Genomic DNA, 22,636 nt, shown 5'->3' with positions numbered 1-22,636 from the left:
AGATCTGCCCTTGCTATAAAGAAACGCTATGAGCAGCTGAATGTATCCATAAACTTGTAATTGTACTGGCGCTAGATGCCCCTTTGGGCATTTTAGGGGATAGAGGGTTTTAAATTATTGATCCTAAGTTTATCTGTGAAATGTATTTATTTGGATCATGTTTTGAGGTTTTATTTGTATTTAAATTGTTTTTAAATGTGATTTTATGGCAATCTCTGAATAAAGAAATTTTGACTGACGGACTACATATTCACATATTTATATTTATTTTAAAGTAGTTAGCTTGAAAGAATGTGTTCTTGAAACAAGTAAAATTAAATAATGGGCTATGCTGAAGGTAAAGTACTTTATGTAGATAAGACTTTAGTGTTGTTAAACAACACATTCTCTTTGTACGGGGGAGAATCAATTGAAGCTGTTCTCTTCAGGTTGGAGATTGCAATAGGCACTAATTGGAATTTAATGCTTAGATTTTGTTTACCTTCCATAAATAGATAAAACTGACTGATAAAATTGATAAAACAATGGACAGTAGTTGGGGCTGGTGTAATCATGAGATTCTGTGGCTCCAGTGTTAACTGCATATTTATGGATTAACTGCACTTGCCACATCATTTTTCACATTTCAGTAAAAAAATGTTCTTTCAGCTCCTTTGTGGTGCCATTCAAGATTCCAAAAAAGTCACCAATATATCTCTACCAGATACCACATTATCGATATACCTTTTGTTTTCTTGAGACCAGACACATTTCTCCTCCCACCACCCCACCATCAGGTTTGCATAACTGGGACAACGCATGCCCCAAAAGCAGTAGTACATTCATTAAAAAAAATTAAAAAAATGTGTATTGTTGCATGTAGATGAGGAGGGAGAATGTTCTCACAGTTCACTGACAACATGGTTTTGAAACACGTAAATAAATAAATTTCTGATGAAACAGGTTTTGTTCTTGATTATGATGAAGGTCTGTGTTGTGGGCTAAAATGCATTACACTTCCCATGTGCATACATAATATAAAATTGTAAATGGAAACTTAATCTGCTGAGCGCTGACATTTTTTTCACACACAAAGAAATCAGCTTATTATATGATATGGGAATGCCACTCTCAAAGCCGAGCAATGACACTGTGACTTTACTGAGGCAACTGCTGGGCTGTAGCCACCCTCTTCTCCACACAGCCAAAGGCCTTCTGTTTCTATGGGGAATCCCCCGGAAAAACTGCAACTTCAACGAGTTCTGCCACAAACCCCTTCTCTCTTGTTCCCTTGCCAGAAATCCCTTCTACACCTGTCCTGCTAATTGTACCGAGCAAGACATGAATCTCAGATAGCAAGATCCCTCCTCATTGCAGGAAATTAGATTGTTGAATTGGCGTGAGGGAGAGTGATCAGACTTGATATGAGTTGTGGTTGAGCTGCCATAAAATATCAAAACAATAGCAGCTAAAATTAGACAAGTTTCTGTGAGGAATCAATATATTACACTTGGTGCCTCTGCACAAGAAGTAATGCATTCCTCAGAGAAAGCTGTATAGTGTGCACAAACAGCTACACTAAAATAACATTAGGAACAAAAAATAAATACATTAAAATTCCACACCAATTTACTTAACATAGTCAAATTAATGATTGAAAAGACAACAACATAATTAAAATAGGATGGGGTCTTGGTTTCCTGCCATGGTTACTTATCTCAGTGAGTAAATATTCCTTCCATTGTGTGAAATAAACTTGCTTGGTTGGGGCCTAAATTGAAGGCACAACTGCTCAGAGCCTGCATACTTAGTTGGAGAACAGGATAGAACTCTTCATGATTAGAGGGTGCTTTGAATGTTTGGCCAACCCTTGCCTGGTAGATTTTTCTTCTTCCTCAGATGTGGAAGAGTGCAGACATCAAGATTTCTTTCAATTCATGGGTGAGCATTGGATTGAAAGAGGTATGACAGAGTTGGGCTATTGACTGACTAGTACTCAATGGCATTACTGTAAAAGCCCTTTGCGTTATCTATCTGATTAGTTTCTGTGTCAAGGATCTCCTCCTTTTCTCAACCATTGGACACTGATTCAAGAGCCCCAAGATGTTCTTTGGATTGATACTGATAGGGGTTGTGGAATATAGTACTGGGACAAGAGTTGCTGCTCCTGCTCAAGAATTTCTTACCCAAACCCTGGGTACTGTCGTCTGCGGCTTAAGATTCCATTTGTTTGAGTTGTATCAAATGTTTGAAGGGGGCCCTCTCGGTTTTGGCCAGGTGGGGCCTAAAGAGTGGGAGAGACTTTTAAATTGATGTGTTCCCGGACTAATAAACCAAATCGTTTAAAAAGGGCCTTTAAGAACCAAAGGTTAATAATATTGTTTACAAAGAAGAGTCTTGTTCTCTACCCCAAAATAGTGAACAAACAAATGACCTCTGTTTAATAAAACTTTCCAAGGCCATTACATAGATTTATAATTCTTAAATCATGTCAAGACAATCAGCATGGTTTCGATGCTTTGCTAAGGCCTCAAACATGGAAAACCACTCAACGCTGTGAAAAGCCTTTCTGAAGATGGGAGAAGCTGATCACTGTCAGTCTTCAATCAACTAAGCAATACTTAATAGGCCACATATGAATCTAAGATTGGTAAATGTTAACCTTACTCTTATGAATCCGTTCTGATCATACCTAATTTTCTAGTTGTAAATCCATGACCTTAGCAAAACTGCTGCACTCTGTTAAGAATGGAAATTGGGTGATGGTTGCAAACTTGGCCCACATCTCTGTCAGGTTTGGGGAACAATACTATAATGACCTTTGTAAAGGTGCCACCTTCAAATAGCTTTAATTCCTTTCTCATTGATGTTGTGATATGATTCACAGGCTTTACAAGTAAACAGGTCAATAAATTGATCAAAACAACACTCCACCTGCAATCACTTAACTCTTTTAGTGCTAGTACCAACATCTTTATTACTAAGTGGTTAACTGAAAAAGCACACACTCTGTTTACCCAACAAGGGATGAGGGAGACCATAAAATAAACTGCCTGAATTGGTATTAGAGAAGTCTACGTCTGATGAGTGTAACCCTTTATACTACTCAGTAAAATATTTAACATTTACTGATCTTTATTACAGGTAGAGATCCGTTCAACTTTGTGAAAGGCTTTTGTCAGTTGCTGTTAGAAATTGGGTCTCTAGTTGGCAGAGGTATGCACCCTCTCCAGGTAGGGACCACAACCCTAGTCACAGTAAGTCAGATATACGCCCCAACTTAACCTGTTCTCCTGCGCTTGTAGCTTGGCATAGAGCAGTCAGATTTAACTTAAGAGACAATGTGTAAAGTAATTGTGCAACACTTAATTACATTAACACAGTGAAGGACACCACAAAAGGAAACCACACCAGTATAGTCTGAGTAAAACAAGACCAAAGTGCCAAAAATCCAATAAGTAGAAGTTGAGATACAAATTTGTAAATATTAAATGTAAAAACAGTGCTTAGTAGTCACCAGCAGTCAAAAGGTTACTTGATGTTGCAAAGGACCGATGCAAACCAAAAGATCGGCTAACTGTGATGGAGCGTAGACCACCTACAGAACCCATGTAGGGCCCCCTAAAACAGTACCTTGGATGAAGCAAGCATCAATGTCAAGGAGCAACTACAAAGTGATGCGTCAATCTTTTCTACATAGTAGGGTCCTGGTCTGTATGCGTCGTGTTGAACTCCATTCGAGATGAATGCAATGCATTGTTGTTGAGCTGCACAGAACATCGTTGTCGGGCTGCACCGGCTGTGGATTTGTATGGCCAAGCAGCCTCTGCATTGGCGCCAAAGGAGCAATGTGAGGTGTTTCTCATGCAGTCATGTTGATGTGCCATGTTTTGCAGAAAACAGCTGCAGAACCCATTTCTGATGCCCAGGGGAACCCCAGGGAAGGGTAGGACTCACAGATGGCATAGTCCAGCAGCAGCAGGAGAGTTTGCAGGCAGTCTTTGGTGTCCCTGAGACTGCAGGAGAACAGGTGGCAAGCCAACAAGCCCATGGAGAATCTTTATTGCTAGGAGATAGAGAACAGGTTGAGTCCTTCTCAACCCAAGCAAGAAGCAGCAGACAGCAGGCCAACATAGCAAAGCAAGTAGCAAAGTGGTAGTCCCTCCTACAGCACAGCACATATCAAGCAGTAGGCCAACACAGCAATGCAGTTAGCAGAGTGGCAGTCTCTCCTGGCAGCAAAGCAGTCCTTCTTCCTGGCAGAATGTCCTTGGTTCCAGTAGAGTTCACATTTGGTGGGGATTGGGGTCCAGTACTTCTACCCAAATGTGCATTTGAAGTGGGGGGGATTTCAGAGAAGATCACAAGGTCCGTGCACTTCCTTCTCTGGCTACTGACACTATACGGGGGTTGTGCAGCCCTTGTATGAGGAGAGGCACAGCCCTATTCAAGTCTAAGTGCCAGCTCCTCCCTCCAATCTAGCCCAGGAAGACCCATCAACCTTCTGTTGGCCCATCAGGATGCAAATTTCACCCCAGCTCCCTTTGTGTGTGATTATCTAGAGGTAGTGCACAAAGCACAACTGTCATCCACCCCAAATGTGTTTTCAGAGACAGGCAGAGGCACAGAATAGTTAAAGTGAGAAAATGACAACTTTCTAAAAGTGGCATTTTCAGACTTACAATTTAAAATCCAATTTCGCTTTACATTGTGATTTTAACTTGTGAGTCCAGAGACACCAACCTCCATATTTCTATTATTTTCCTAATTGGAAATTACACTTAAAAGATGTTTAAGGGAATCCCAATTTTAACCAATGGGAGAGATAGGCCTTGCAGTAGTGAACAACTAATTTGATAGTTTTTCACTACCAGGACATGTTAAACTTAATAGCAAATGTCAAACTCTTTAAATAAATTGCACCCTGCCCTTGGGGTTACCTAGGGCTTACTGTAGAGGTGACTTACATGCAATAAAAAGGAAGGTTTGGACCTGGAAACTGGGTATACTTGCCAGGTTGAGATGGCAGTTTAAAACTGCCCCCACAGGCTCTGCAGTGGCAGGTCTGAGATGTGTTTTACAGGGCTACTGTAGTGGGTGGCACAATCAGTGCTGCAGGCCCATTAGTAGATTTAATTTACAGGCCTGGGCACCTATATTGCACTTTCCCAAGGATTTACAAGTAAATATGTAATTTGGGGACAAACCAATATTACACTGATTGGAGTACAAAGCACCCGCACTTTAGCACTAGTCGGCAATGGTAAAGTGGCCAAAATCCAAAGGCCAACATAAACAATGTCAGCAGAAAAAGAAAAGGGGAGGAGGAAGGCAGAAAGTCCAGGGATGACCCTGCAGGAAGGGCCAGGTTCAAAAGGTGCTACCACCAAAACATGCTATCAAATCACTTTTGGAAAAGTGTCTCTTATTATTTGCCTTATCCACATAAAAGAAAACACATACATTTGGAATAGAACCTGTTAAATTCAAAGCTCACTAGCAAACAATCAGAATAAGCAAGGATATTGCTTACTGAATGGAACATGAGCTTTGCCTCTGGTCAGTTAGAGCATGTAATGCCAAAATCCATAGCTTTTGAAGCTACATTTATGCACGTCTTCCCAATACAAATGAATAGAATACGGAACAGGAAATAAAACAGAAACCTACAGAGAGAAATTGGTAGGGAAGATACATGTATGACCCCCATGAGCTGAGTCTTCTACCTTCTGAAAACCTCCCTTGGGTGTGCCAACTTCAGAACAAGGCTAGGCTTATTAAAATGGTTTAGCTAAAATGCGCATTTTACATAACGGGGTAACAAAACGAAAACGAAAACTAATTTAAACTCTGTGTAAGAGTGCAACAATGTTAGATGTGAAGACTATAGTGGGGTTCAGGCAGGTATGAACATGAAATCACAATTGATTAATAAAATGTATTGTACACAATAAGAGATGTATGTAGAATAGCATTCTCATAGCCTAAAAGCAATTATTAAGGCATTCAGTTTTAGTGGACAAGAAAGGTTTTCTCTCTTCCAGTGACAGATATATAGAGTACAGCAACACTATCCTGTCAAATGTTAGACCTCCTTCTGTGTGCTAGATTTTAAACAGCCAAGTGCACTTTACATAAAACAGGTGTCACAGATCATATCATAAAAGGCAGAAACTGTTGTGCTCTCATTCAAATGCTTTCAATAATATTCTAGCATTTAGCCATCTTCATCAGCTCCCTTATGGAATGCAGCTTTCAATTCCCAGAGTGATCATAACAGACTTCCGTATACTTACTCTTAAACTCATATTTGAGTTGAATACATCTGTCAAAAACACTTGCGTTTGGTACCCAAAAATAACTTTTGCCCGTCTTGATTACCCGCAAAATGTTTTATTTTACAATTCTTTCTTCTTAAGTTGTAAAAGAGATTGTCTCAAGAGAGGCCTTATATATATACTTTAGAATTAGGTCCACACAAATTGTTTTGGTTAGAATACAAGGCAGAATAATTCACTGTAAATTCTTAGATATAAGACATTATTTATCATTTCGCAAAGTTATATTCAATCTCTAGTGCATTTTTTACCCTGAAATGTCATTTACCTCTAATGATGAAAGTGAAAGTTTGTTGTTTGAGAAAAATATTAGAAGGTCAGGTGGATTTTTCCCTAGATAAATAAGAAAAGCAATAGCCTCTGGGATCTGAGAAAAGTTTAAAGCATTAAGGGCCCGAAAAGTAGCTTGACAGTCCACTGCGGTGGTTGCCCAGTTGGCGGTCTCCCGCATGCCCAATTACGATGCATGCAGTTGGAAATCCTGACTGCATAGAGGGAGGTCAGTCCACCAGCGAAGCAGCGGACTGCAATGTTTGCCATACGTATTCCAGTGCCATCAGTGCTGCGTGTTCCCGCTGACCAGATTACGAAAAGACAGTGACACTGGTGGTCCTATGGCAGCAGCCGCTGACGGCGGTCAACCACCGCTGTGTGCACAAAGTATTGCACCAGAACAGTGGTCAATGCATGGAGACAAATACAATCCACCTGATGACCAACTGGAAAGTGGAAACACCTGACAATCACGCTTAAAAACACACTCCATTCCAGACCATGATCCCTTGCCACTCCACTGAGGCACAGCCATTCTGACAGCGTTTCTTGTTGAGAGAAGGCAGGACTTTTTTCCAGTCCTATCCCTATTACTACTCACCACACACTTTGCCAGTACCCTTTTTTATCACCCCTTTGTGTAGATTATTCGGTGTCACTTTAACCTGGTGACATGTCACGGCCCAAAAACCCACATTTTTTCTGAGGCAGAGTTGACAGTGATGGTGGATGAAATCATAAGAGTAGAGCCACAGGTGTTTGGAGCCCAAGTCCAAAATACAACTTTCAGTCAGAAAAGGGAAATGTGGTCCAGAATAGTAGACAAGGTGAATGTAGTAGGCACCACCTTGCTCACACAGGAGTAAATTAGGAAGAGGTGAAATGACCTGAGGGTGATGGTGCATTCCCTGGCCTCCAAGCAGCACATAGAGTCCAAAAGGACTAACGGTGGTCCTCCCAGTAACCCTATGAGATGGTTCCCGTGGGAGGAGAAGGTCTTGGCAATCTTGCAACCTGAAGACTTGGCAGGAATACCTGTGGGAGTCAACTCTGATAAATTACAGATCACTGTCACCCAATCTCAATGTCCTGTCTGCCCACAATCATGCTTCTGCAAATTTATGAACCACCTAGTTTTCCAACATGCAAAGCAAAACATAGCAGAGAGAACATATCTTAACACTGACAATGTGTGTTGTTGCAAATGGGATCCCATGTATCAATTACCATAAAAAAACTACTTGTTGCAATGGAGTCTTTAAGTGTAGTCTCACAAAACAAATCACAATTGAGGAGCTATTATATGTGTCAATTGCTAAGTAGAAGGGCCATCCCAAATGCATTTTGTGAACAGGAATGTTTTACTAACCATTTTGTAAGTGCTGGCAAGTAGACACTGAAATTAATACAACTACTATAAGGCCTTATTGCAACTCAAAACATTTAAAAATTCTCGCTTGTCTAACATATCATAACTGATGTCCCCATCAGATAGCATCACCAATCAACAGACAATATTTCACTCAGAGACATTTCAGCCTACTCTGCAACATGTTGTTCTGCTCCCCCCAATTGAAACAACTGATAGAAGGACTGACATCATAGCAAGTGTGTGGGTCAAAGTTTAGGTAGGCATGAAGTCAACTCAGTTCTCTACCAGTTTCAGGTGAACCATTATCACAGCATCGGCCACATGATGTGTAATGTGAAATATGCAAACAAGTTGTGCTCTTGCCTGTATGGTACACAGCTAGGCATGGTGGTTCTGCTCCCCCAAATTTAAACAATTGATGGAAGGACTGACATCATAGCAAGTGTGTGGATCAAAGTTTAGATAGGCATGAAGTCAACTCAATTTTCTACTAATTACAGGTGAAGCATTGCCACAGCACCAGCCACATGATCAGTAAAGTGAAATATGCAAACAAGTTGTCCTCTTGCCTGTATGGAACGCAGCTAGGCCTTTGAAGTGGACAGATAGAAATATGATATCTCCACTGTATTGGCTAGAATGTTGGGGAGATGGCATGTGCAGGCATCAATACAAAAGGGAAATACCTCAGGAAACCCAAAGAGCTGCATGATTTAAGTACATGAATCTTGTGTCTACAAATATCTACACAGGTTTATGACCAATAAAATATATCACAATAGTAATCTCTACCTTTTGTCTTCTAGGTGTTTACACACTGTCTGACAAAAGACCAGGATGTAGCCAACACACTTCCAAGAATAACATGATTCTCTATCTCACAACAGGTCTATCGAGCAGAACACCTGGGCCACCCATGCATACAGAGGAAACACCCTTACACCCCCCCCGGACCAAGCCTTCAGGGATGACAACACTCCTAGTGATCTGGATAAGGCGGATGGTGCTGGTCCATCTGGTCTGCCTGGACAGACATCAACTGTGAGTGTCACTGGGCCCACAACATCTCCCACCCCAGCCACAACACATTAGCAAACATCATCCACCACAACCTGTGTACCTAGCACAGTAACCACCATTGTGTGCCCCCCAGTCCTGGATCCTGATGTGACAATCACCACCCCAGTTACAGAGGAGCCAGGAACCAGTGGGAGTGGCACCCTGGGCCAAGGGCACAGGCTTGTGGTGGGAGGAGTCGTGGGAGGGTAACTATGGGCAGGCAAAGGGAGGCCACTGGGGACATTCACACCCAGGGCACCATCAACCAAGTTGTGGGGGTGTAACTAGGAGTCCCAAGGTGTGATGGGCCAGGTACTCACTGAACTGAGGGAGATGAAGCAGCTGCATAGGGACATACAGAATCAGTAGGAGGCCCATAATTCCAACATAGGCTCACAAATAGGGGTGCTGATGGCCATCTATACCCACCTGTGCAGGTCTTTCCCAGCTCCAGCAACCTCTACCTGTAGTCCGACTTCATAAGAACTTTCTACATCTGCAGGAGCCACAGAAAGAGATGCCCTGCAGAGAAGGACACAGCACCAGGGTAGGAAAGTCTTCATTTTTGCCCTGGTCACCTCCAAACGTTTTGGACAGATACTGGTGGTTACTGACTCTTTGCTGTGCCCTGGGTATGCTTACCAGTCCCAGGGCCAGTGCTCTGTATAAAGTGGATATGCAAATTAGGCTAATTATGATTGGCAGTATCAACCTACCTGTAAGTCCCTGGTAATATGGTAGGGCATGTCGGTTTGGGGAACCCAGCATAGGTAGTGCACCCATGGGTCCACTGCTGAGGTGCTCAGTGTCATTTTAAAGGCAGGCCTGCCTTGCTGGCTGCTCTTAAACTAAAGTTATGTGCAAATTCAACTTTGAAATTAAAAGTACTTCTTAAGTCTTAAACTATCTTATTTGTACATATAAGTCACCCCTAAGGTGTGCCCTATGTGCCCCTAGGGTTGGGTGCCATGTAACTATAAGCAGGGACCTTATAAAAATTGCTTTATAAGCCCTGGTGAGGTATAATAGAAAAATGTGTTTTTCCCTCAGTGTAGTGAATGGCCTCCATAGGCAAAAATGGGGAGAATTTATTTTAATTAACAAAGTCACCATAAGTGGCAGATAACTTGAGTTAGGTATCAAATTAATTGTTATAATAAATCCCACAACTTGTAATTGTTGGATTTCATATAACTAGTTCAGGTAAAGAGTTTTAAAATTCTACCTGAGAGTTGTCAATTTAAGCCCTTTAGTGCCCTTCTCTGATTGGCCAGCCTTTGGCAGCTTGGCCAGACTGCCTTGATGAGGTGTGAAGTGGTGTGGGTTGAACACAAAGAATGTGCCTGGGGGAGGAGATCTGCCTCAGCAGATGGTGAAACAGGATGGGGGAGAAGACAAACTGGTCTTCAGAGGCAGGGAAGGGCATTTGGAGCAGCTCAGGACCTCCTCCGCTTCCTGCAACCCCAGACAATTAGGTGCCCTCTTGATTAGATTAGGAGAGGGCAGGAGGGGTGTGTGCTTAGGATGTTTAGGCAAAACCAGTGGGTGGGCTCAGCCAGATCTAACCTTCAAAAATCACTTTCATCCATGTTGGATTTTTGAAGAATGTTGCTCCCTGGGATTGATTTTGCCACACTTCCCAGGAAGTGGTCATCAAAGGTGGAAGGAGCTTGCCTGTGATTGGACAACCAGGACCCCCCTGCTTTCCACCCCAGGAGCAAGGATAAATATGGCAGAGCTGCACCCACACCTCAGATCCCTACAAGGAACAAGACAAAGAAGAAGAAGGACTGCCCTGCTGGACCCCTGACCTGCACCTGGGCACTGCACTCTGAAGGGCTGCACTGGCTTCACCACTAAAAGGTCTTTGCCCATCTTCTACTACTTCAAGAAGGGACTCTCTGTTTGCTACAGATACAAAGGTGCTGCCCAGAGACCCCTGCATCAAGCCCTGCAAGCAGAGCCCAGCTGACCAGCATCCAGTGGCCTTTTGAGGATCTGACTAGATGCATTCTGGGAATTGTAGTCCCAACTCCAAAGGAGCAACTTAGAGCTTCTGGAACCTTGGATCAAGTTGTGGACACTTCAAGGACTCAAAAGGTACCCCTGGAATAAGAGCCAGAAGTTTGGAGATGTTTGGAGCAACTCCATAATTTGAAGAGGTGCATTGTGGGAGTTGTAGTCCCAGACCTCAAGAGGAAACCAGAGCCTCTGAACCCTTGCCTGGTGCCTTGGACCACTTTCCTTAATCAAGAAACACTTCTGAAAGTAAGTGTGACAGTGTTACCTCATAGGAGGCCTGAACTCTGGCCTTTGTCTCTTCCCAGTGTGAACTTGTTTTAACCATTTAAGAGCTAGTTGCTTCTATGCGCTAGAATACATGAATTCTTTAAAAAAATCATATGTCCAGTTCCCTTTATCAGATTGTAATCATTTTGGTGTCATTTTAAAGATAAAAATTTAATCTAGTCTTATAAATTGGTGTTGGATTTCTATTGTGTGTTGTGTTTTAGTTATGTACTGTTTTGTGACTTTTAAATGCTTTACACACTTGTCTCCTAAGTTAAGTCTTGTTGTTGGTTGTCAAACTACCAAAGGTTGGGCTGGGTTTAATTTATTGAGACCTAAGTGGGGGTTAGTGGCCTATTGCTAGGTGAAGGTACTTATCTGCCCTTACCAATAATCCACTTCCAACATTTTTGGTGAGCAGTGGTGGAATCCAGTACTTGTGGTCAGTATCACACTACAGTTTTAAGTAAAGCAAATTAAAAACTCATTTAACTTATCCTAGTGCAAACATTGTTTTTTTGATTTTTGATTTGAATTAATTTCAATTATTGCATTTTTGTGATTTTCTAAATTCTTGATTCCAATTTTTGCAAAACGTTTTTGTTAAAACATAACTAGGGAACCATGGAGCTTGATCTGGCTAGCCTAACCACAATGACAGTAGCCCAGCTTAGAGTAAAGTGTACTGACAGGGGGTTGCCTGCAGCCACTAACCTCAGGAACATTTTTTTGGTTAAATTCCTGACAGCCTGAGTTGAGTCACAAGAAGTAGGCACAGAGAAAGTCCCAGGGGAGGAAGAAGTAGGTGAAGATACAAGCTCCATCCACTCAGGGGAGGGAGGGCATCTGAGCCTTGATCAGGGTGAAGAAGACCGGTCCTCAATGCACATAATTACGAAGGCCATACACAAAGCTAGTTGGGGGATGGGGATCCCTTCAGAAGGAAAGAACCTGTCCCTTAAAGAAGGAAAGCTGGCGGCCCAGCTGGCATATGTAGCTTTGGAGGCAGAGCAGCTGGCTCTGGAAAAGTAAAGGTGGGCAAGGGAAGAGAAAAGAGATGGTGGTAGTGACAACGAAGATGAGATGCCCATGGGTGGAGGGTTTTGTTCCAGGCTACCAAAGGGGGTGGTTCCTGCCTATGTAGAAGGGGATGATATCGATAAATGGCTGGGGGCCTTTGCGAGGGCCCTCCAGATGAGAACAGTTAAGCCTCAATACCGGGGTTCACTCCTATGGGAATTGGTGCCCAACTCTGGGAGGGATAGGCTTCTGACCTTGAGTGGGGAGGAGGCAGATGTATACCCTAGTATGAAGAGGTGCTTAACTAAAAAGTTTGGTCTAACCCAAGAACATTATAGGATTAAGTTTAGGGACACCCGGAAGACAGCTACCCAGTCATGGGTTGATTTTGGGGACATCTCAATTAAGGCACTAGAGGGCTGAATACAGGCCAACATGGTAAGTACCTTTGAGGGGGTTGTTCAATTTGATTATGAGGGAGGACCTTCTGACTAATGGTGCCCAAGAGAACCTCCACCAGTATCTATTTGATTCTGAGTTGAACAACTACAGAGTGCTGGGGGAGGCAGCAGATGACTGATTAAGAACCAGAATTAACCAGAAAGCCCTAGGGGGGACCAGAAAAAAGGAGGGCATGGCTCTTCTAAGTGGAAGAACCAAGGAAAAGATTATAAAAACTCCAAAGAGTCCTCACAAGAGTCCCCAAAACCTTCTCAGGGTGGGGGAGCCCCGAAACATGCCACTTCTAAGGGGAAGGGGCACGAGGGGAAGCATTATGATCCTGTTATAGCACGAAAGTTTCAGGAGCTTGCTAAGGCCGCAAGTGTTTTGAATGTCATCAACCTGGACACCAAAGAGGGGATGCTATCTGCTCCTAGAAGCCCCCTCACTGGTGGGCAGTTCGAAGGGATTGATAGTGTAGATTTGTGGGTGGAAGTTGGCCCAGGGCTAGGAACAGGGTACACAGAGGTCACCTTAGTGTCCGTGGGTGGGGTGAACATTGCACCTATGGCTACCTTACCTCCAGGCATGGAGAGGTATAAGCAAAGGCCTAAAGTCAGTGGGACTGAGGGGGAAGGTCTGAGAGATACAGGAGCCAGTGTGACAATGGTCATAGAAAAGCTGCTTTCTCCAGAGCAGGTCGTACCTGGTGTCTTCCACTAGGTGAGTTATGCAGACAGCAGAACCAAACTCCAACCCATGGCCATGGTGAGCCTGAAATGTGGAAGTATGCCTGGCCCTAAGAAAGTAGCGGTAGCTCCTGCCCTCCCAGTAACATTTCTGCTGGAAAAGGATCAGGAAGAATCTGAATGGTCAGAGGTGGAAAGAAGGGTCAATGCGCAGATGCTGGATCTCCCTGAATGGGTGTGTGCTGGGATTAGGTCACAGGCAGCACAACAGGGAAATGCTGGACACTTGGACCCTGGAACAATGGGCCAAGCCTCCAAAAAGAAGAGAAAAGCCACTTGGTCTGACTTGCCAGCCCCACCAAGTACACAGAGTCAGGAGGAATCCAAACCTGAGGGGGAGGATCTGACCTCTGAGGGAGAGGGCACGTTCCCCTACAAGTTAGGCCTGGCTTGGCCGAACTGCTAGGGGCAGATGAGCCCACCAGAGAGGAACTGTGTCAGGGACAAAGAGATTGTCCCAGTCTTGAGGGCCTGAGGCAGACGGCCTCCAGGCAAGAACAATAGGATACCAATGGGTCCCACAAGGTTTATTGGGAGGATGGAGTTCTCTACACAGATGCAAGGGACGCCGAACCAGAGGCAACCAGGAGAGTGGTGGTCTCTCAGAAGTTTAGAGAGTTTCTCCTAACATTAAGCCATGATATTCCCTTAGCTGGACATTTGGGGCAGACTAAGACCCGGAACAAGCTGGTCAACCATTTCTATTGGCCCCACATGTAAGAAAAAGTTAAGGAGTTTTGAAGCTCCTGTGTCACTTGGCAAGGCAGGGGGCAAGCCAAAAGCTTTTTTGATACTACTGCCAGTCGTTGGGACTCCCTTTGAGAGGGTGGGGATTGACATTGTCGTCCCCTAGACCCAACAAGTGCCTCAGGCAACAGGTACATTTTGGTGGTTATGGACCATGCCACCAGGTACTCCAAAGCAATACCCCTCAGAACAGTCACTGCTCCCACAGTGGCTAGGGTGTGTTCATCAGAGTGAAATTTCCAAATGAGGTGGTCTCATATAGGGGCACACATTTTATGCCAGCCTATCTGAAAGCAATGTAGGATAAGTGTAGTGTTACATAAAAGTTCACCACCCCCCTATCATCCCCAGACCGATGGTCTGGTAGAGAGATTTAACTAGACCATGTAGAGCACATCATGAGTTTGTCTAACAAACTCAGGAGGAGATGGGATGTTCTCCTCCATGCCTGCTGTTTGCATACAGGGAGGAGCCACAAAAAGGGGCTGGATTCAGCCCCTTTGAGTTACTGTTTGGGCACCCTGCAAGAGGCCCATTGTGCTTGGTGAGAGAGTCTTGGGAGAAGCCTTTCAAAAAGTACAAGCATAATGTGCTGGATTATGTGCTGGGTCTGAAGTCATGCATGGCTGACTATATGAAGAAGGCAAGCAGCAACCTGGAGGCCAGCCAAGAGTTCATGAAGCTCTGGCATGATCAGAAGGCTACCATGCCTGAGTGTCATCAGCAAGCACGGTAGGGCTCACAGCCGGGCAATCCCGGCTAAGAGTTCCGGTCGCTAATTGTTTTGAGCCACTAAATTCCCTGGACGGTGTAAACTGACTGACGATGAAACCCCCCAATCCAAGGGGGCGTGCCTCCTGGACCAGGGAGTGCAGAGAAGGAAAGCCCCTTGAGCCTCCCGGCTGGACGCTGAAGGGAATAAAGTAGGCCGGACCGCCCTAGCTTTGATTAGTTGGAAACATTGCTGGAGTCTAGCCTAAACTGAAAAACCCAGAGTGGATACATTTTGTGTCCTCATATAGCGTAATTTGCCTCCAGGAGACATGGTCGGTTGACCCATTCTACCTTGATGGCTTCCTTACCCTACACCAACCTGCGACACCATCCACCGCAGGCAAGGCCAGTGGAGCCCTTGCTGTCCTTGACTCCCTGGGTCTGACCAAATCTAGAGCAACATTATTATGGGCATCCCCCCATTTTATGATTGTTCTGGTACAGGGGGAGGGGAGGAAAGCTATTCTCATAATAAATTTCTACAATAATGCCCCACGTGGTTCCTTAAAGGAACGTGTTGAAGATGCCATGGACTTTCTTGACTCCTCTGCCTGGCTCCAACTCAAGGAAGTCACACTGCTTTGAGTAGGTGACTTTAATACGCTGCTATGCCCAGATGATGATCTTAATAGCTGTGGGTTTTTGAATGAGGGCAGAGAAACTGCAATTAATTTTAGGCAGACAGAAGTAGAAGCGACGTTGAATTTTTTCATCAGTAAATATGATCTCTCATTCGCCAGGGAGGTGGTTCCCCAGAATACTCACAGCATTCCAACATTTACAGAGAATTCTAAAGCGAGCCACATAGACTTCATCCTTATTAGTTATGAGGATTCCCACCTAATCTGTGACTTCCAGATTGTTCCTCATTGTGCCGATGATCACAACCCCCTTTGCATTAGCTTAGCTTACTATACTAAATCAGGCAGAAAGGAAAGGGAAGGGAGGGAAGACCAGGCTTTTAATAGAAATATGGGCATGCACATTAAATGGGACAAGGTGGATCAAATAACGCTTAACCACAAAATCATTAAAGAAAGGGTGGATTCCATATATACTTGCCTATCATATAACGCAATGCATAAACATATTGTCCAAGAGTATGAGCAGGCATGACGCTCTATTTCTGCCACCTTAAGCATGTAGAGGAAAATAAACACCCCAGTGGTACACCTCTGGTTTAACTCTGCATGCACGTCTGCCCATCTAAATTTAAAGAAAGCTCTTAAAGCTGTCCCGCGCTCACGTGAACTAGCTAAAATGGCCAGCACCCAGTACAAGGCTGCAGTTAAAGAGAGGACAATTCAAATCAGACCTAAAGCGTAATATGACCTAGTAGTAGCTACCTAGATGAAAGATCCTACTAAATTTTGGAGGTGATCAATCAATCTCACTTCTCTGAGCATGGCTCCAAACTAGATAATTGCCTGATTACAGAAGACGCATGAGTAAGCCATTATGAAAGGATCTTTTGGGAAGATAATGTAGGGACGGGAAGCTCCAATTTAATATGCCCCCACCCAATTCCACTAGACCCTCCCATTGACCTGCAGGAGGTACTCACAGCAGTAAATTGCACTAGGGCGGGTAAAGCACCTGTGCTGGCTGGGGTCCCAGCAGATCTTTTTAAAACATTGCCACACCTATGGGGCCCCCTTGTTACTAATGTTCTGAGACGCGTAGCAGAGTCACATCACCCCTTCTGGAAACAGGCTATAATCGTCCCCATTTTCAAGAAAGGTAATAGGCAGGATCCAACTTGCTAAAGACCCATTTCCCTTATAGACTCTACAACCAAAATTATAGGGAGGGTAATCCTCTCGCAAATGGAGGAATGGGTAATGGCGAGAACTATTTTGTCTCCAATTCAGTATGGTTTTAGGCAGGGCCTATGTACAATCAACCAGGTCTTAAATTTGCAGCTCATACTCATCAAATATGTAATAGCGAAAAAGGGCGCCATTCACATGGCTTTCATTGACCTTTCTAGCACCTTTGACATGGTGGACAGAGAGAAGCTATGGCTAAAAATGGAAGCCATGGGTATTGAGCCAAATCTGCTGAACTTAATTATCCGTCTGCACTCGGACCTTAGTGTATCAGTACGATATGGCCCTAATGGAGAGAAAGCGCGCCCAATTCCTTCTAGGTGTGGTGTGAGGCAGGGATGCATCCTAGCCCCTCTGTTATTTTTACTCTATATAAATGGGCTCTATGATTGCTTACTTAGGTCTTGGAAGGATCTTCCCAAGATGGGCCAGAGATATCGCCCAGTCCTATTATACGCAGATGACGCAGTACTAATTTCACGCATTGCAAATGGTCTTCAAGGCCTGCTAGACCTTGCTATTTCCTTTATGCAGGGCCTGGACGTGAAGATACATTTGAACAAATCTTACATAATGATGAGTGGACCCCGGAATACAAAGTCGAAGGAATTTTGCATGGATAATGCAATCCTCAATAAGGTCAAGGAATTTTGATACCTGGGCATGCATTTAAGCTCTTCCTTATCTTGGGCCTGTCACCTAAAGGTTAAGGCCCAGCAAATGGCAAGGACCAGTGAGGCGATTTTCCGTCTCGCCGTGAAATTGGGCCATAAGCCCTCTCCCCAGATGGTGACCCTATATAAATCAAAATGTCGATCTGCTGCAATGTATGGGGTGGGCCTATGGGACTACGCTAATGCTGATCCCCAGAAATGAATGGAAAATAAATCACAGATTGCTGGGGGTGCCCAAGAGTGTTACGAATATAACATGCCACCAGGAATTGGGTCTGCAGTACTTAGAGGACACGGTAGCAGTCTCCCCTCTCCTGTTATGGATTAGATGCTGGAGTAGCCTAGAGGCAACTCTGGTACAAGACTGTATATCTGAGTGCCTACAACTGGCTAAAATGGACAGGATCCTGTGGCTTTCATACATTAAAAGGTCATTCAGAAAAATGGGGCTTGACTACATGTTTACAGAGCCTAATGACCAGATGTCCAAAGCAGTTTGCACGTCGCAAACAGCTAATTTCGCTGTTTGCGACGTGCAAAATGCACGTCGCAATGCACAAACCTTGTTTTGCGATTCGGTAACCTGGTTACCGTATTACAAAACAGGTTTGCGAGTCGCAATTAGGAAGGGGTGTTCCCTTCCTAATTGTGAGTCGCAGTGCAATGCAGGATTGCTTTGTGACCGCGAACGCGGTCGCAAACCAATCGCAGTTTGCACCCTTTTGAAATGGGTGCTAACCCATTCGCAAAAGGGAAGGGGTCCCAATGGGACCCCTTCCCCGTTGTGAATGGCACTGCAAACATTTTTTCAGACCACTGCCTGCTCTGAAAAATTGAAACGAAAATGTTTGATTTTTCGTTTTTGTAATGCATCTTGTTTTCCTTTAAGGAAAACGGTCTGCATTACAAAAAAAAAACTGCTTTATTAAAAAGCAGTCACAGACATGGTGGTCTGCTGTCCACAGCAGTCCACCATCCCTGTGAGGGCCGCCATTCGCAAAGGGTCGCAAATTGCGACCCACCTCATGATTATTCATGAGGTGTGCTTTGTGACCCCCTTGCAATTCGCAGATGGTGTCAGGGACACCATCCAACATTCTGAATTGCGACTTGCAAATTGCAAGTCGCTCTGACTCGCAATTTGCAGGTCGCAATTCAGAATGTTCCTACATCTGGCCCCCAATCCCTGCGGAGTAACCCAAAGGAGATTGTCAAACAGCACCTTAAAGAGTATGCTATATCCCATAGACTACAGGGTGCTTTGCAGCTGAGAACTCTAGAGCCCTATATCTTGATCTCAACTACAGATGCCAAGGAACCCTACTTACATTGGTTCGAGAGTTCAACACCCAGCTCCCTTCTAACACTGTTTAGGTTAAATTTGATCCATCATAGAGTGGCTTTTCCCATGCAGGGCTTCTGGCATAGAGATCTGCCACCTTGCCCGTGCAATGCTAAATCAAAGCAGAGTACCTGTCATTTTCTTTTTTTTTGTACATTGAAATCTGACCCATGGTCATCTTTTATCCTCCCCTTGCTGTGTATGGCAAAAATCTCAGAAGTTATAAGGAAGCAATGACTTATGCCTAAGGGCTATTGACGATTGAAACTTGCCATCAGATACTAAACTTTATTAGATCTGCCATTGCTATAAAGAAACGCTATGAGCAGCTGAATGTATCTATAAACAAGTAATTGTACTGGCGCTAGATGTCCCTTTGGGCTTTCTAGGGGATGGGGGGTTTTAAATTATTGATCTTAAGTTTATCTATGAAATTTATTTATTTGGATCATGTTTTGAGATTTTATTTGTATTGAAATTGTTTTTAAATGTGATTTTATGGCAATCGCTGAATAAAGAAATGTTGACTGACTGACTACATATTTATCTTTATTTTAAAGTAGTTAGCTTGAAAGAATGTGTTCTTGAAACAAGTAAAATTAAATAATGGGCTATGCTATTTCTTTGTGTGCACTAAAAAGAAGGTAAAGTATGTAGATAAGACTTTTGAAAAAACACCTTTAGTGTTGTCAAACAACACATTCTCTTTGTACAGGGGAGAATCAATTGAAGCTGTTCTCTTCAGGTTGGAGATAGCAATAGGCACTAATTGGAAATTAATGCTTAGATTTTGTTTATCTTCCATAAATAGATAAAACTGACTGATAAAATTGATAAAACAATTGACAGTAGTTGGGGCTGGTGGAATCATGAGATTCTGTGGCTCCAGTGTTAACTGCATATTTATGGATTAACTGCACTTGCCACATCATTTTTCAGATTTCAGTAAAAAAAGTTCTTTCAGCTCCTTTGTGGTGCCATTCAAGATTCCAAAAAAGTCACCAATATATCTCCAACAGATACCACATTATCGATATACCTTTTATTTTCTTGAGACCAGCCACAATTCTCCTCCCACCACCCCACCATCAGGTTTGCATAACTGGGACAAAACATGCCCCAAAAGCAGTAGTACACTCATTAAAACAAAAATGTAAAAATGTGTATTGTTGCATGTAGAAGAGAAGGGAGAATGTTCTCACAGTTCATCCACAACATGGTGTTGAAATAAGTAAATAAAGAAATTGCTGATGAAACAGGATTTGTTCTTGACTATAATGAAGGTCTATGTTGTGGACTAAAATGCATTACGCCTCCCATGTGCATACATAATATAACATTGTAAATGGAAACTGTCAAAATCAGGACAGTGCGCGTTCTACGGGTGACAAAAATGCAAAACCCAGTCTTTATGCAAGAGCATAATTCATGCATTGTGTTTATATGCAGTATGTTAACCTTTTGCATTACAGAGTTTAACCTTGGAAAATACTAATAAAGATGTTTGCAATAACTGTTCATTTGCAAGAACATTCATATTGCTGCAGGCTTACTGAGTGTGTTAGGGTGTGGTCCCTTTCTAGGACCTTCTAGAAGCTTTCCCTGCAGCATGACTGGGTGTGGTTTGTGGGCTGGGCCAGACTCTATATAAGAGAGCCAGCCCAGCTCCACATGCTCCCTATTCAGAAGTCCCGGTGCAGAGCAGCAGCAACTTCCTGAGCTCTTGTTCCGGAGGCCTGCCTTGAAGTTCCAGGCCTGCCCTCATTATATTGGTGATCCTTGAGCAGGGCGGTAAGGCGGAGGTCGGGCTGGGCCCCCGACCCCGTTCTCAAAGACTTTTGAGTTTTGGGCCTAGTTGTGAAGTTTTCAGTGTGCGCGATCGTTTCATGACATTTGCATATTCTTGTTCAAATCGACAGTGTGCACAATTCATTTCCAGCATGTAAACCTTGACGTTCAGATCGGCAACAGTGTTCGCGATCATTTCATGGCATTTGCATATTCTTGTTTGAATCGTCAGTGTGCGCAATTCATTTCAAGTATTTAAAACTCGACGTTCAGGTCAGCAACATTGTGTGCGATAATTTCATGGCACTTGCATATTCTTGTTCTTATCGGCAGTGTACACGATTCATTCCCAGCAGGTAAAACTTGACGTTCAGGTCGGCAACAGTGTGCACGATCATTTCATGCCATTTGCGCATTCTTGTTCAAATCAGCAGTGTGCGCGATTCATTCCCAGCATATAAAACTTGACGTTCAGATCGCAAAAGTGTGGGCAATCATTTCATGGCATTTGCATATTCTTGTTCGAATCGGCAGTGTGCGCGATTAATTTCCAGCATGTAAAACTTGACATTCAGATTGGCAACAGTGTGCGCAATCATTTCATGGCATTTGCATATTCTTGTTCGAATCGGCAGTGTGCGCGATTCTTTTCCAGCATATAAAACTTGACGTTCAGATCGGCAACAGTGTGTGTGATCATTTCATGGCATTTGCATATTCTTGTTCGAATCAGCAGTTTGCGCGATTCATTTCCAGCATGTAAAACTTGACGTTCAGATCAGCAACAGTGTGCACGATCATTTCATGGCATTTAAAACTTTGGTGTGTTGTGTTTGTTGAGGTGCACACATTTATCCGAGCTTTTGGATTTTCTGTGAAGATGCTTAATTCTAAATGTGACATTCTTTGTGTATATTAAGTCCCTAGTACAATTCCTGTTGTTTCCAGGGAATGTTTTCAGATGGCCTTTGTCCTCAGGTAAAAATGCAATGTTTGTTCGGAAACATTATTCTAGAAGGTTCTTGTATTCTAGACAGTGTGTGATATTTCATGAAAAGCTCATATGAAACTTTGTATTAACCCATTCTTGATTTTTTTCCAGGTACCTAGATTTCTTGAGGTCTAGTTAATTTCTTAGGTTATCCATGGTTACAGTATGAGACCTCTTAGAACCATAGTCTATTGAAAGTCAATGTGATTATATCTTGATATTGTGTTGTTTAACCTCTTGCTTCCTACAGGTCTCCTTCCCAGCTGTTCCCTACCTAATCCCCTTTTGGCCCACTTAGACTCTCTCAGGCTCTGTGGTAATTCTATTGGAGCTTTGGAGCTTTGGACCTGTGGAAGCAAAAGTTAAGAACACAATAGCAAGATTATTCACATTGACTTTCATAAATTTTGTTCCTAATATTTATATACTGATAACATTAATGATCAAGAGCTTTCTTATATCAAGACCTTATTAACTCTGGATGCCTGGAAAATAAAGAAGGATTATGCAAACTTTCATATGAGCGTTTTTAGAATAACATCTTATGCTCTGAACACTGAATTACACACTGTTGGATCTGGGTTTCAAGAATACTATGAACATTGAATAACACTCTGTTGAATCTGGGATTCAAGAATACTGTGAACATTGAATAACACTCTATTGAATCTGGGTTTCAAGAATACTATGAACATTGAATAACACTCTGTTGAATTTGGCAATTCAAGAATATTATGAACATCGAATAACACTCTGTTGAATCTGGGTTTCAAGAATACTATGAACATCGGATAACACTCTACTGAATCTGGGTTTCAAGAATATTGTGAACATTGAATAACACTCTGTTGAATCTGGGATTCAAGAATACTATGAACATTGAATAACACTCTGTTGAATCTGGGATTCAAGAATACTATGAACATTGGATAACACTCTATTGAATCTGGGTTTCAAGAATACTCTGAACA

Source organism: Pleurodeles waltl, chromosome 2_2 (genome assembly GCF_031143425.1).
Source record: "Pleurodeles waltl isolate 20211129_DDA chromosome 2_2, aPleWal1.hap1.20221129, whole genome shotgun sequence".
NCBI lineage: Eukaryota > Metazoa > Chordata > Amphibia > Caudata > Salamandridae > Pleurodeles > Pleurodeles waltl.
The sequence above is the reverse complement of the archived record's forward strand: the minus strand, read 5'-3'. Positions refer to the sequence as shown.